Genomic DNA, 12,671 nt, shown 5'->3' on the forward strand with positions numbered 1-12,671 from the left:
ATCATTCAAAATCCCCATCAATCTCCATCTTCAGATGCCTTCATCTAATTCATCTAGGTGAAGTCTTCAGTAACCTGTTTGACAGGTTTAATTTTCTTACAGTGCACATCAATTCTCTCATCCTCTATCCTTACTTTTGACCCTAATTGAGTTGTTGGAATATATTCTGTTATCTATTAAATGTTTTTTAACGTATCCCCTATGTTGTTTCTATGTCCTATTAATTATATAAATTGCATATGTTATTGTTCAGTGCACCTTGAAGCTGGGCTCCTGGTATTTATTATGCATTACAAATAATAAGTATGAATATAAAGTACAGTGAATTTACTGAAATCCCTATCTCTGACGGCATAAAAGATGATACACATAGAATGTTCTCTCCTGGCCACAGATAAAGATAAACCCTTTACTGTGTTGTTGCAGGATAGTTGACTATGCCACCCTCATATGCACCCGCAATTCTTGAAATTGATTCACTGGCAATATCCTTACTGGTTTCTCCTCCTGCCTTTCCAATAAACACCAGTTTCTTCACATGGTTATCTATAGGTCCGACAAGATATTGGCCCATGTCATCGTCAGCAGCTACAGAGAGCTGCGTGGAGTTCTACTCACAGATAACAGCATCAAGAATATCCAATATATCGATGAGACACAAGTCTACTTGAAAGTCTCCTCTTCTTCAGACAATCAACACCTCAAAAACAGCCTGCACATAATTCAGAACTGGATCTCAAGTGCCCACTTGAAGCTCAACCAAGAAATAAGTCCTGTTATTTGCCAAAAAGAGTCTTGGAGGCATGAAGGATGAGACTTCAAAGGCGAAGCAAGTAAGTAGAAAGCTTTATTTAAATAAATCGTAGCCTATGGTGAAAGAGTAGCTCATCCCTAGCCAGCCAGTCACCAACTGCCTGCCCAAGAATATCACAACAGCAAGTGGAATCTGGCGCACTAGGCACAGTGCTCCATACTCCACACTTGAAGGAGAAACATGAGAGCTGCAATCACAACACACCCCCTTTGCTTGCTTAAAACAATAAATAATAGAAGAGAAAAGAGGACACCACAGAAAGAGAGAGAGCGTAGAGAAGAAAGAAAAGAAAGAAGCAATGAAGTGAAATAAATAATAGTGTCAGAAGGGAAACTAAAAATAATTGTTACACATGTAAAAGTGCAAGCACAAAAGTGAACATTAATCACAAGTATAATCATTGAGATATCCCAGAGGATGTTGACCTCTTCTAGGTCTCACTTCACTTCCAACAGGAACGCAGTGTTCAAAGTCAGTGAAAGCCTTGACCTCCCAGGTAGGTCGCTCCCCCTCCGCTGCAGCGCCACCAGTGCTCAGCCACCCTTCTGCTGCCTCCTCGTGCTCCTGGTGCCCCGCACCCGATCGCTGTTGCTACTACTTCCTGCCGCCTGTGTGCCTGTGCCCCTGCCCGTTTTTTCTGTACCCTGTGTGCCTGTGCCCTGCCCATTTTTTCTCTCTGTACTGTGCTGTGAGACTGCTTTGCCTCTCTTCCTGTCTAGGTTTTCGCCGATTTTTCCCGCCGCTGCCTCCCCTGCGGCCCGGCCCCCCATGCCCATTCGCTGCCTGGCATCCCGCCTCCCGCTTCCCAGCTGATCCTCCCTCCCCACCTCCCCTTAAATGGGAGCCGATCCCCGGCCGTGCCGCTGGCGCGCCGAAGGCGCGCCTAAGGCAAGCCTGTCTGCGCCCGTCCGCGCCTGGACCACGCCCAGCGCCAGAACCCCTGGCCCTCACGCTACCCATGACACCCGCTACCGCTACAACGCCAGCACCCTCATCGCACTCAACCACGGACGCACCACCAACTGCTACAAGGCCACCCCCAAGCGCACCCACGGCCCCTTCACCTACCAGAACTGCAACTTCTCCTGCAACAACGATGCCGAGACACCCACAGCAACGGAACCCAACCAACTGCAATGCATCCTGCTCAACACCCGCTCCGCACACAAGCACGCCGTCGAGCTCAGGGAACTGCTCACCACCACTTCACTAGACGTCGCCTTCTTGACCGAGACCTGGATGAACGAAGCCTCCGCCCCAGACATCGCAGTGGCCATCCCCGACGGATACAAAATCTCGCGCAGAGACCGCACCAATGGAGTGGGAGGAGGCCTCGCCATCATCCACAAGAACACTATCAAGGTCTCCACAGACACCGACGACACCCTCACCACCACTGAACACATGCACTTCAAGATCAACACGGACCCCAAGACCACCCTCAGAGGCACCCTCGTCTACAGACCACCCGGCCCACGTCCCCAATTCTGCCACTCCATCGCCGACCTGATCAGCACGCACGTGCTGACCTCCACCAATTACATCCTGCTCGGCGACCTGAACTACCATCTAGAAAACAATGACAGAAATTCCTCCACCCTGGTCGACCACCTCGCCACCCTCGGACTGAAACAGATCGTCACAACCCCGACCCACATTGGCGGCCACACGCTCAATGCCATCTTCACAGCCAGCCCCCACGTCACCTTCAGCCACATCTCCGAGCTCATATGGACCGACCACCACTGCATCCACTTCACCCTCCAGAAACCCGTCACCCACCACCGCACTCCACAGATCCCCCGCCGCCACTGGGGCAAAGTCACCAAGGAGCGACTGGAAACTCACCTCTCACTCAACCCACCAACCAGCCCCACCGACCCCGAGGAGGGGGCCCGCACCCTCGGGCTCTGCATGGAGGACTGCGCCAACACCATAGCACCTATGAAACAACCCACCGACAGAGACACGAGCCCGAGAGCCAGCTGGTTCACCCCGGAGCTCCTAGCCTCCAAGTGTACCTGCCGGAAACTTGAGGTCATCTGGCTCAACGATAGAACTCCGCCAACCGCACAGCCCACAAAGACGCCATCCGCAACCACCACCACCTCATCAGGACCACCAAAAGAGCCTCATTCAAAGACCGCCTTGACAACAATGCCCACAACAGCAAAGAGCTATTCAATATCGTTAAAGAAATCTCCACTCCTAGCTCCTGCACCAACGACATCCCGCCATCGCAAGCCCTGTGCGACACTCTCGCGGCCTTCTTCCACCGCAAGATCACCGACATCCACAACAGCTTCATTAACTGGACGCACCCTATGGACCCCGCCACGATGAACCCCCCAAGCCCCACTGACCACGACCCTCTGACCACTTGGACCAACGTGAGCACCGAAGACATAACTTAAACCATGAGCACCATCCACTCAGGCTCCCCGTCTGACCCTCTCCCCCACACATCACCAACAAAGCTGACAGCCTCATCGCACCCCACCTGCGTAACATCATCAACCTCTCCTTCGAAACAGCGACCTTCCCGGAGAGCTGGAAGCACGCCGAGATCAACGCCCTCCTGAAGAAACCCAAGGCTGACCCGAGCGACCTCAAGAACTTCCGGCCCATCTCCCTGCTTCCCTTCCCAGCGAAAGTCATGGAAAAGATCGTAAACACCCAGCTCACCCGCTACCTAGAAGACAACATCCTGGACCCCTCCCAGTCAGGCTTCCGCAGCAATAACAGTACCGAGACCACCCTCATCGCCGCCACAGATGACATCAGAATCCTACTCGACAACGACTAGACAGCGGTCCTCCTGGACCTCTCTGCCGCCTTCGACACCGTCTGCCACAACACACTACGCACACGCCTCTACGACGCAGGAATCCGAGACAAGGCCCTGGACTGGACCACCTCCTTCCTCACCGACAGAAACCAGAGAGTCCTCCTCCCCCGTTCCATTCCGGAACCACCAAAACCATCTGCGGCGTCCCCCAGGGATCCTCCCTCAGCCCGACACTGTTCAACGTCTACATGCTCCCCCCTCACTCGCATCGCCAGACTACACGACCTCAACATAATCTCCTACGCCGGCGACACTCAGCTGATCCTCTCCCTCACCAAGGACCCCCTCACGGCCAAAGCCAACCTACACCTGGGCATGAAGGCCGTCGCCGATTGGATGGAGGCAAGCAGGCTCAAGCTGAATATGGACAAGACGGAGATCTTCATCGTCGGGCCCAACCCCTCGGCATGGGACGACTCCTGGTGGCCAGCATAACTGGGAACCCCCCTGGCACCAACCAACCACGCACGCAACCTAGGAGTCATCCTCAACTCCAAGCTCAGCATGACCAACCAAGTCAACGCAGTCTCCTCCTCCTGCTTCCACACCCTCTGCATGCTCCGCAAGATCTACAGATGGATCCCGACGGACACATGGAAAACCGTCACCCATGCTCTCGTCAGCAGCCGACTTGACTACTGAAACGCCCTCTACGCCGGAGCCCCGTCCAAGCTCATCAACAGACTCCAAAGAGTACAGATGCCTCAGCACGCCTGATCCTTGACGTCCCGCGCAGGGACTACATCACCCCACACCTGAGAGACCTGCACTGGCTCCCCATCGACAAAAGAATCACATTCAAACTCATGATCCATGCACACAAAGCACTCCACAAGACCGGCCCTGCCTATCTCAACAAAAGACTCCCCTTCCACGTACCCAACAGGAAACTCCGTTCCGCCGACCTGTCCCTGGCCGCCGTCCCGCGAATTCACAGAACCGCTTCCGGGGGCAGATCCTTCTCCCACCGCGCCGCCAAGTCCTGGAATGCCCTCCTCCTCCACCTACGACAGTCCACAGACCTCCCGGCCTTCAGAAGACTGCTCAAGACCTGGCTCTTTGACCACTAGCTGCAGCTGCCCCCCTCCGCCCTAGCGTCTTGAGACCCTAGCGGGTAAGTAGTGGGCTTTACAAATCCCCTGATTGATTGATTGATTGAAGCCTCACCACTGTCTTGAGTAATACCACGAGCACCAGAACCTGCATGTAAGGGACTAGTCATGAGTTCATTCATAGGACCAATGAAATCCAAGCAGATGATATGCCAAGGTTGTCCAGGATCTGCTATCTGCCCCATGACTGCTTGAACTCCCATTAATAAACGCTTTTCCCTTTCTTTGCATACTTCACACATCTCCACCCAAATATTCACATCAGCATCCATCCCAGGCCATCACCAATTCACCCTCAACCTTTTCTTTGTTCTTGATGCCCCTTATGTGCCGATCTAATGTTCCTTAATCCTAAAGCTACCCTTGCAGAGCATTATAACACTTTAATCAAGAGTTTGTGATCGGATTTTAACTTGAATTTCGAACCCCATGGTTTTGAAATATTCACAACCTCAAGCTTCCGCTAAAGTTGCGTGTTCAATAACTGAATAATTCCTTTCAGAATTAGTCAGTGTCCTGGATGTGAATGCCACAGTTCTTTGACGTCCATAATGGACCTGAGATAGAATGGCACCATGACCTGTGGCACTATCATAGACAATGAGAACGTATTCAAGCTTGGTAATAAAAGAAGTGAGTATGCCTGCTTCACAAATGTCTTTTTTTTATATCATCGAAACATGACGGTTTTTGAGATTCCCATACAAAAGTAGCTCCTTTTTTTAAAAGTAGCCTGAGAATTACTGTTTATGCAGAAAAGTCTTTGACACATTTTGAGATCCTAAATTATCTTTGTCAGAAGGTGCAGGAGTTAATCTGATGGCATCCAAAAGGTTTTGTTTAGGTCTTACAACTTCGGCATAGGTTTCATAGCCAAGGTATTCAACTTTGTCCACAATAATCTTTCATTTCTCACGTCTGAGGGTTAAACCAGATTCTTTTATCTTGAGTTGCGCCTCCCTGAGAATGCGATTGTGTTGATCAATGGTGTCTCTAAATATGAGGATGTCATCCTGGAAATACACAATGTTATTGAGATCTTTAAAAAGTACACTCATCATACGTTGAAAAACGCTTGCAGCAGAACAAAGTCCAAAAGGCATTCTTGTGCACTGAAAAATGCCATTCATGGTCATGAAAGCGCTGAGTGGTTTGGACTGTTCATGGAGTTTAATCTGAAGATAGGCATTTTTTAAGTCTAGATTAGAGAAAAATGTCCCACCACTGAAAGCCAAGATCAACTTGTTAATGTTGGGTAATGGGTAGGTATCTACAACCACATTTTGATTGAGTGATCACAAATCAATGCAAAATCTGAGTTTTCCGTCAGATTTTTCAGTGATAACGACTGGAGAAACCCACGTGGAGATTTCTACTGGCTCAATTACACCTGAGGACACTATCAGCCTGATTCATCAAGCTGATTTGCGCTGGCAAAGGGCCAGATTCTGAGAATCTGGCCCTTTGCGAGTGCGATTTTTGCATTTGGGATTCATCATCCCAAATGCAAAAATCACTATTACCGAAATCGCATATTTGCGAGGAATTGGATTTAAGGAATCTCTAATAGAGATTCCTTAAATGCAATTCATCAACCAATTAGAAATAGCGAAATCGCAATATTTGGTCTCAATTTACCACCAAGTCTGACTTGGTGGTAAATTGCGAAAATAGTGTAAAAAGCACTTTAGTGCATTTTTTCTTTTGCATGTTACACACACACATGTCCTTTGGACATGTGTGTGCGCAACACCTGTTCAAATGTGCATTTAAGGGGTGCTACAGGGTGTCCTTTGGACACCCCTGGCACCTTTAAAATCGCTATCTTATTTGCGAGTAGCAAATTGCTACTCGCAAATAAGGGATACTCCCCATTCATTCCTATGGGCCTTTTGGCCCATAGGAATGAATGGGGAGTTATTCCTTATTTGCGAGTAGCAAATTGTTACTCGCAAATAAGGAATGTGTAGGAATCGCTATTTATTTAGCAATTCCTACATGAATACCGTTTTGCGAGTCCTCAATAGCGATTCGCTATGAATCGCTATTAGGGGCTCGCAAAACGGCCCGTTGATGAATCAGGCTGCATATCCTTAAGCATATCCTTCACTGCTGCTCTGGCTACTAAAGGTATTCTGCGTACCTTGTGTTGTACTGGAAGAGCATCAGGTTTTAATACTATTTTGTGGAAATAACCCTCAAAGCATCCTACTTTTCATCTAAATACAGCCTTTGCCTCTTCCTAAAGACCTCCAAAGAAAGGCTCTCACTACCTTTACTTGATTGGGTGCTCTAGGGCCAACAATGATACACAAATTGTACCGGTGTATCCATCCAAAGTGGGCTGCCCATCAGTAGCTACGTACGCCTTCCCTTGTACTGATCTACCCCTAAAGTCTATGGTAGTGTTCATATAACCTAATAGGTTTATAGTTTCCCCTTCATGACCCCCAGAGTTAATGTCTTTGGGAAGTAAAATTATACCTTACCAGAACATGTCTAACACTGTTTTGGGAATAATAGTATACATGGACCCAAAGTCCACCATAAGTTGCACAGATTTTCCGTTGATCACAAAATCTGCCTTGGGTCTATTTCTTCTGCCCTTGTCATCTGAAGGATGTTCAACACTTAAAATCTTATCTTTATGAGGAAAAGTCCCAAATTCTTCATAAAATGTGTCAAAACCATGAGATGTGACCTTTACATTCTCATCTACGGTGGCAAGTCTCTGTTTGAATGGTTGTCTACACACATTAGTAAAGTGACCTTTGCTCACACACTTCTTACAATTTTTGTCAAGAGCTACAAACTTGGGAAATTCAGCATTGTGAAAGGGACTACTGCACCTGTAACAAGATTTAGATTGTTTTTTTATTTCTTTGGACAGGTTTACCAGACTTGAATACGGCTGCAACATCGAGGTTTCCTTGCTACAACAGATACACCATCAGGATTGCTGTCAACCTTTTTACCTACTTCAAGCATGCAATGCTGAGATATTTCAACTTCTTTAGCAATCTCAATAGCATCTTTTACTGAAGGATTTTTTGCAGCCCAAAGTCGTTCCTGAGTTTTTAAAACTTGCAGCCAACAATCAATTGATCACAAACTAGTTCATCCGTCATTGCTCCAAATGTACATTTTAAAGACAGTTCTCTAAGTTTGGACTTAAAGTCATCAATGGATTGGTTCACCTCCTGATGATGAGTTTAAAACTTGTAGCAATTCATGACGATGTTAATAACTTTAACAAATCTGCATTCTAGACTATTTTTGCTTCAGCATTACTATCTTCAATGGGATCACCATTGGGTAAGGTGGCTGTAGGCAAATATTTGAAGATGCGTTGACCCTCCTTGCCAAAATTTTTCAATAAAAGTGCTTTTTTTCCTAGAAGCACTGAACTCAGTATGAACCAGAGCCTCCAAGACGTTTTCAAAGATGGGTAACCAGTCATCCCACTCAATAGCCTGTGGAGAAGATAAGAAAATAGGAGGAGAGATGATTGTTCCTTGTGACTGTATAATTAAGACACTAAAAGGCTTTGGGTGTGAAGAAAGTTTCTATAAACCAACTAAGACAGCCACTTTAAATGACTGTCTGACACTAGAGTATCTGGCACCTCTACAGAATACTGTGAGAAGACTGGCAAAAAAAGTGCAACGACTTCACTGAGCGAATGGCCGAGGCTGAGACCCGTATCTCATTGTTAGATGACCAGATGGTAGTACACAAGGATTTAGTTGCAGACATAACGGCTAACAAAGAGGATGTGCACAATAAACTTGTTGACATGGAAAATCGTCTGCGTCGTAATAATCTGTGTATATTGGGTGTACCGGAAGGACTGGAGGGGCAAGATGTCGGGCAATTTGTAATCAAAATGTTTGAGGAAGCACTCCCTGAACTTAAAGAATGGAAATGGTCTCAGGAAATCCACCTAGCGCACAGATTTCCCTTTCTGCAACAGACGGCAAGAAGTGGACAGGCAGCGCAGCAACCACGGGCGATTTTGATTTCCTTAAATAATTTTCTGGCTAGACAGGCAATATAAGACTCACTGAGACCTGATAAGAAGAGAGCCGGGAAGGGGATACAATTCTTTGTTAGGCCTGATTATTGCCACGCTACTGTAGAAAAAAGATGGCAGATGCGTCAAATGATAAACCCATTCCAAGCAAAGGGAATACAAGTGTTCCTATTACAGCCAGCAACTCTGACGATTGTCAATAAGGGTCAGATACGTTTCTTTATGTCTGAGTTTATTGCCAAAGAATATTTACAATCTTTAGGATGACTAGGAATGACGTTTAGAGAATATATGTTTGACATTTAATGTAGTGTAAAAATGGGATGGAAGATATCGCTGTGTCAATGTGATAATACATCTGCATATATAATGATATTTTAAGAGAGGTGAGCACCATGCAGGCTACTCACCGAGCATCACAAGGACAATTGGCCCTAAGGCCTCTATAATGAGGGAGGGTCACGGGAGGGTGGGGGCTTTTTGGGGTAGGTGGTGGGGAAGTGTGTGGTGGGTGGCAGGCAAAAGGAGAAAACTCAGTTCATAGCATGTGACGTTGGCATGATGCGGCTTATATAGATTTATCCATGGCAGAGAGATATGACTTCAGTAATGGCAGCTAAGGGGAGTCATAGGAGGTTGCGAATATGCACATTTAATGTATGTGGCTTTAATAGTGCCCTTAAGAGGAAGCGTGTTGCGGCTGATCTAAGGCTAATAAATCCAGACATACTGTGTCTGCAAGGGACACATGTCCCCTGGTCTAACAGGAAGATATTATCTGAGTTGGGCTATATCGTAATAACAACATCCAGACAGTCTATTATGAACAGGGGAGTGGTGATTTTAGCGCGACGTGGAATCTCTGGTACGGTGGGGGAGAAGGTTGACAATCTGGGGAGATGGGCCATTACTGAGTGTGTTATAGGGGACACTAGGATAATTCTTTGTACAGTATATGGCTTGAATCTAGATGAGGCCGAGACCCTGGAATTTCTGAATGTTGAATTAGCGCTATGGGGAACCCCACTGATATTATCTGGGGACTTTAATATACATGGGGAAGGGCAAATGTGGAACCCGGAACATGCGAAGTATACTGGGCATAAACCAAACGTATATAGGGCCCTACATCAACTTTTGCAGAATCATGGGTTAGTAGATGGATGGACTGTTTTGAATCAAGGGGATCCAGGCTTTACGTTTCATTCATACCCATATAATAAATTAGTTCGGCTCAACTATGTGTTTTTGCCCCGGCCACTTACGGTCGGTGCAAGGATGCAGGTCTGGCCACGAATTACGTCGGATCATGGACCTGTGGTAATAGATCTTTCTGGCCTCAGTCTTGCAAGGACGCATAGACCTTTCACTTTTAATAAGAAGTTATTATGTGATGAGGATTATATAAGCCATATTAGAAATTGGGCAAAATCCTTTCTTGAGAACAATAGAGGCTTGGCTGCTCAACAAATGGTCTGGGGTGCATTGAAAGCTGGGTTGAGGGGGGAAACATTTATCTAAGATTGGGCTAAGCAAAGGCAACAGAAGGAGCAAATATTGGGCTTACTAGAAGAATAAAAGGCAGCAGAGCGGGAACTCATACAAGTGGTCAGAGATAATGCAGATCCCAAAGAAGCGCAAACCAAGACTGCATGTTGTAAGGCTAGGATTATTGGGAAATGGTGTCAGGAAATAGCGGCCCAATTTCAAGCGTATAAAGAGGAGAGGTATGAATATGGGGAGGCAACTGGTCGTTGCTTGGCTCAAAGGTTGCAGGGCAGGCAAGCCACCCAGAGAATTGAAATACTAGAAGATGGGTAAAGGGGGTAGCTGAGACTATGGAAGATATATTAGATGTGTTCTATTCTTATTACAAAGAGCTATATACACAAGATACAGTTGAGCAGGCCAATATCAAGCAGTTTTTGGAGACATTAGAATTGATTGGGTTGGGACAAGAGGAACGGGACAAACTGGAAACACCTATAACAATGTCAGAATAGGAGGAGGCATTGGGCTCACTATCTTTGGGTAAAGCGGCAGGGCCAGACAAACTTCCACCACCTTTTTGGGACAATGCCAATATTGTGGTCTTTAAAAAGAAAGATAAATCGGCGAGGCTATAGACCCATATCTTTAATAAACGCAGATGGTCAGCTATATAAAAATATTCTCGCATCTAGAATGGCCCATGTTATTTCCCCGCTAATTTCCAGATATTAACCTCGTTTCATACCAGGTCGGTGTATGGTTAATCATCTGCATAGGATGATCGCAATGATAGATTATACCAGTATACAGCAAAAGCATATTGGCATAATTTTATTAGACGCTGAAAAAGTGATTGATCGCGTATCATGGTAGTTTGTCTGGGCCGTTATGCTAAAGATGGGGTTGGACCCCGTTACATAACGTCTATATAAACTATGTATAAAAGACCACGGGCTAACATATGCACCATAGGCGTAGAGTAATCCTTTGTATATATTACATGGGGAACAAGGCAGGGGTGTCTGTGCTAGCCCCTCCTTTTCGCTATTTGCATTAAACCGTTGTTTAATATTGCTGGAAACAACTAATGGAATACAGCCAATGACATTTGGGCAGCATCAAGTATGTGTCCTTGCTTATGCTGACGATATAGAGGTGACGACATCTGACCCAGAGCAAGCGGTAAGAGAGATTGAGAATCTGACTCAAAGATATGGGAAAGTTGCCGGGTATAAATTGAATGTATCTAAAACCCAGATTATATGCACAGAAGGACTCTGTCATGGAGAAGCACGCGTCATGCAAGAAGCGAGGTATCTGGGCATAAAAATTAGGATGTCACTTCAAGAAGTTGTGAAAGTAAATTAGGCAGATATAGTATCTTCGGCACAGCGAGTATTGGAACCGTTTGAGTGCCTACATTTGTCAATGGTAGGGAGGCGTAATGTACTTAAAATGTGTGTACTTCCAATGTGGAATGGGATTTAGCGCCTGAATTATATCTTGTCAGTATGCATACTCAGTCACAATGGCAACGATGTATACATACCACCAATATAAAGATTCACCCACCTGATTTTGATGCGGGTCAAGTCAGTTTTCACTGCCCATCACTGCCAGGAAATATCTGGAGTGCAGTCAAAATGTATAAATGCTCTCCTCGCCATAGAAAAAGACTCCCATTGTGAGGGAAGATTTTTATTTTTTATGTTAAATGATTTTCTTTTTGAAAATAAAAGAAAGATACCAGTTTGCTGCAAGGCTCCCACATTTTAATGTAGCTTTGAAACAAACTTCAAAAAGTATTAACAGGAACCGCATAATGGCAGTTCCTGCCAATGCTTTAAAAATGACCGCTACTTGGCTGTCATTTCTCAATTTGGTGATTGGCACGGAGTAATTACTCCTTCTCCCTGAGAAACGGGCCATCTGCCACAATATAAATCAGGCTATTAATCATTTTTTCAAAGGTGCTGAGAGCCTTGAGTGGGATTAAGTTGAAACTCAGTCCAATGCCATGGAACTTTCAGTCAGATACTTTTCCCATGGGTCCCATCGGAGCTCTAGAGTTGTGGACAAAACATTTTCAAAACTTTCAAAACATTCTTCTGGTGCTCAAACAACCACAAGAGTGCACTTCTGAGGCGCCCATGACCTCAGGGGAGAGCACGACGGGACTCTCAGCGTGGTAGAGAAAGAAGAACAGCAAGGCCAGTTCAGGTCCAGTGGCTAATGGGTAGCTGGCATTTTCAGGAGAAGATATCTTGCCGCTTCTTATGTCCCTGTAACCACACAGAAGGCCAGCCAACTGACCCTTGGAGTCCTCCTTTTTGTCCTGGGTAGAAGAGGGAGCAGGCTGGTTCTTCGGGGTTC

General features: G+C 46.2%; 1 protein-coding gene across 8 annotated transcripts in view; it reads right to left on the reverse strand.

Annotated features, from left to right (window-relative positions):
• Positions 1–12,671, reverse strand: part of LOC144784710 (ATP-dependent translocase ABCB1-like) — a 1,064,270-nt gene that overhangs the window by 64,530 nt on the left and 987,069 nt on the right. The window lies entirely within an intron of this gene.

This window comes from Lissotriton helveticus, chromosome 10 (assembly GCF_964261635.1).
Source record: "Lissotriton helveticus chromosome 10, aLisHel1.1, whole genome shotgun sequence".
NCBI classification, from domain to species: Eukaryota; Metazoa; Chordata; class Amphibia; order Caudata; family Salamandridae; genus Lissotriton; species Lissotriton helveticus.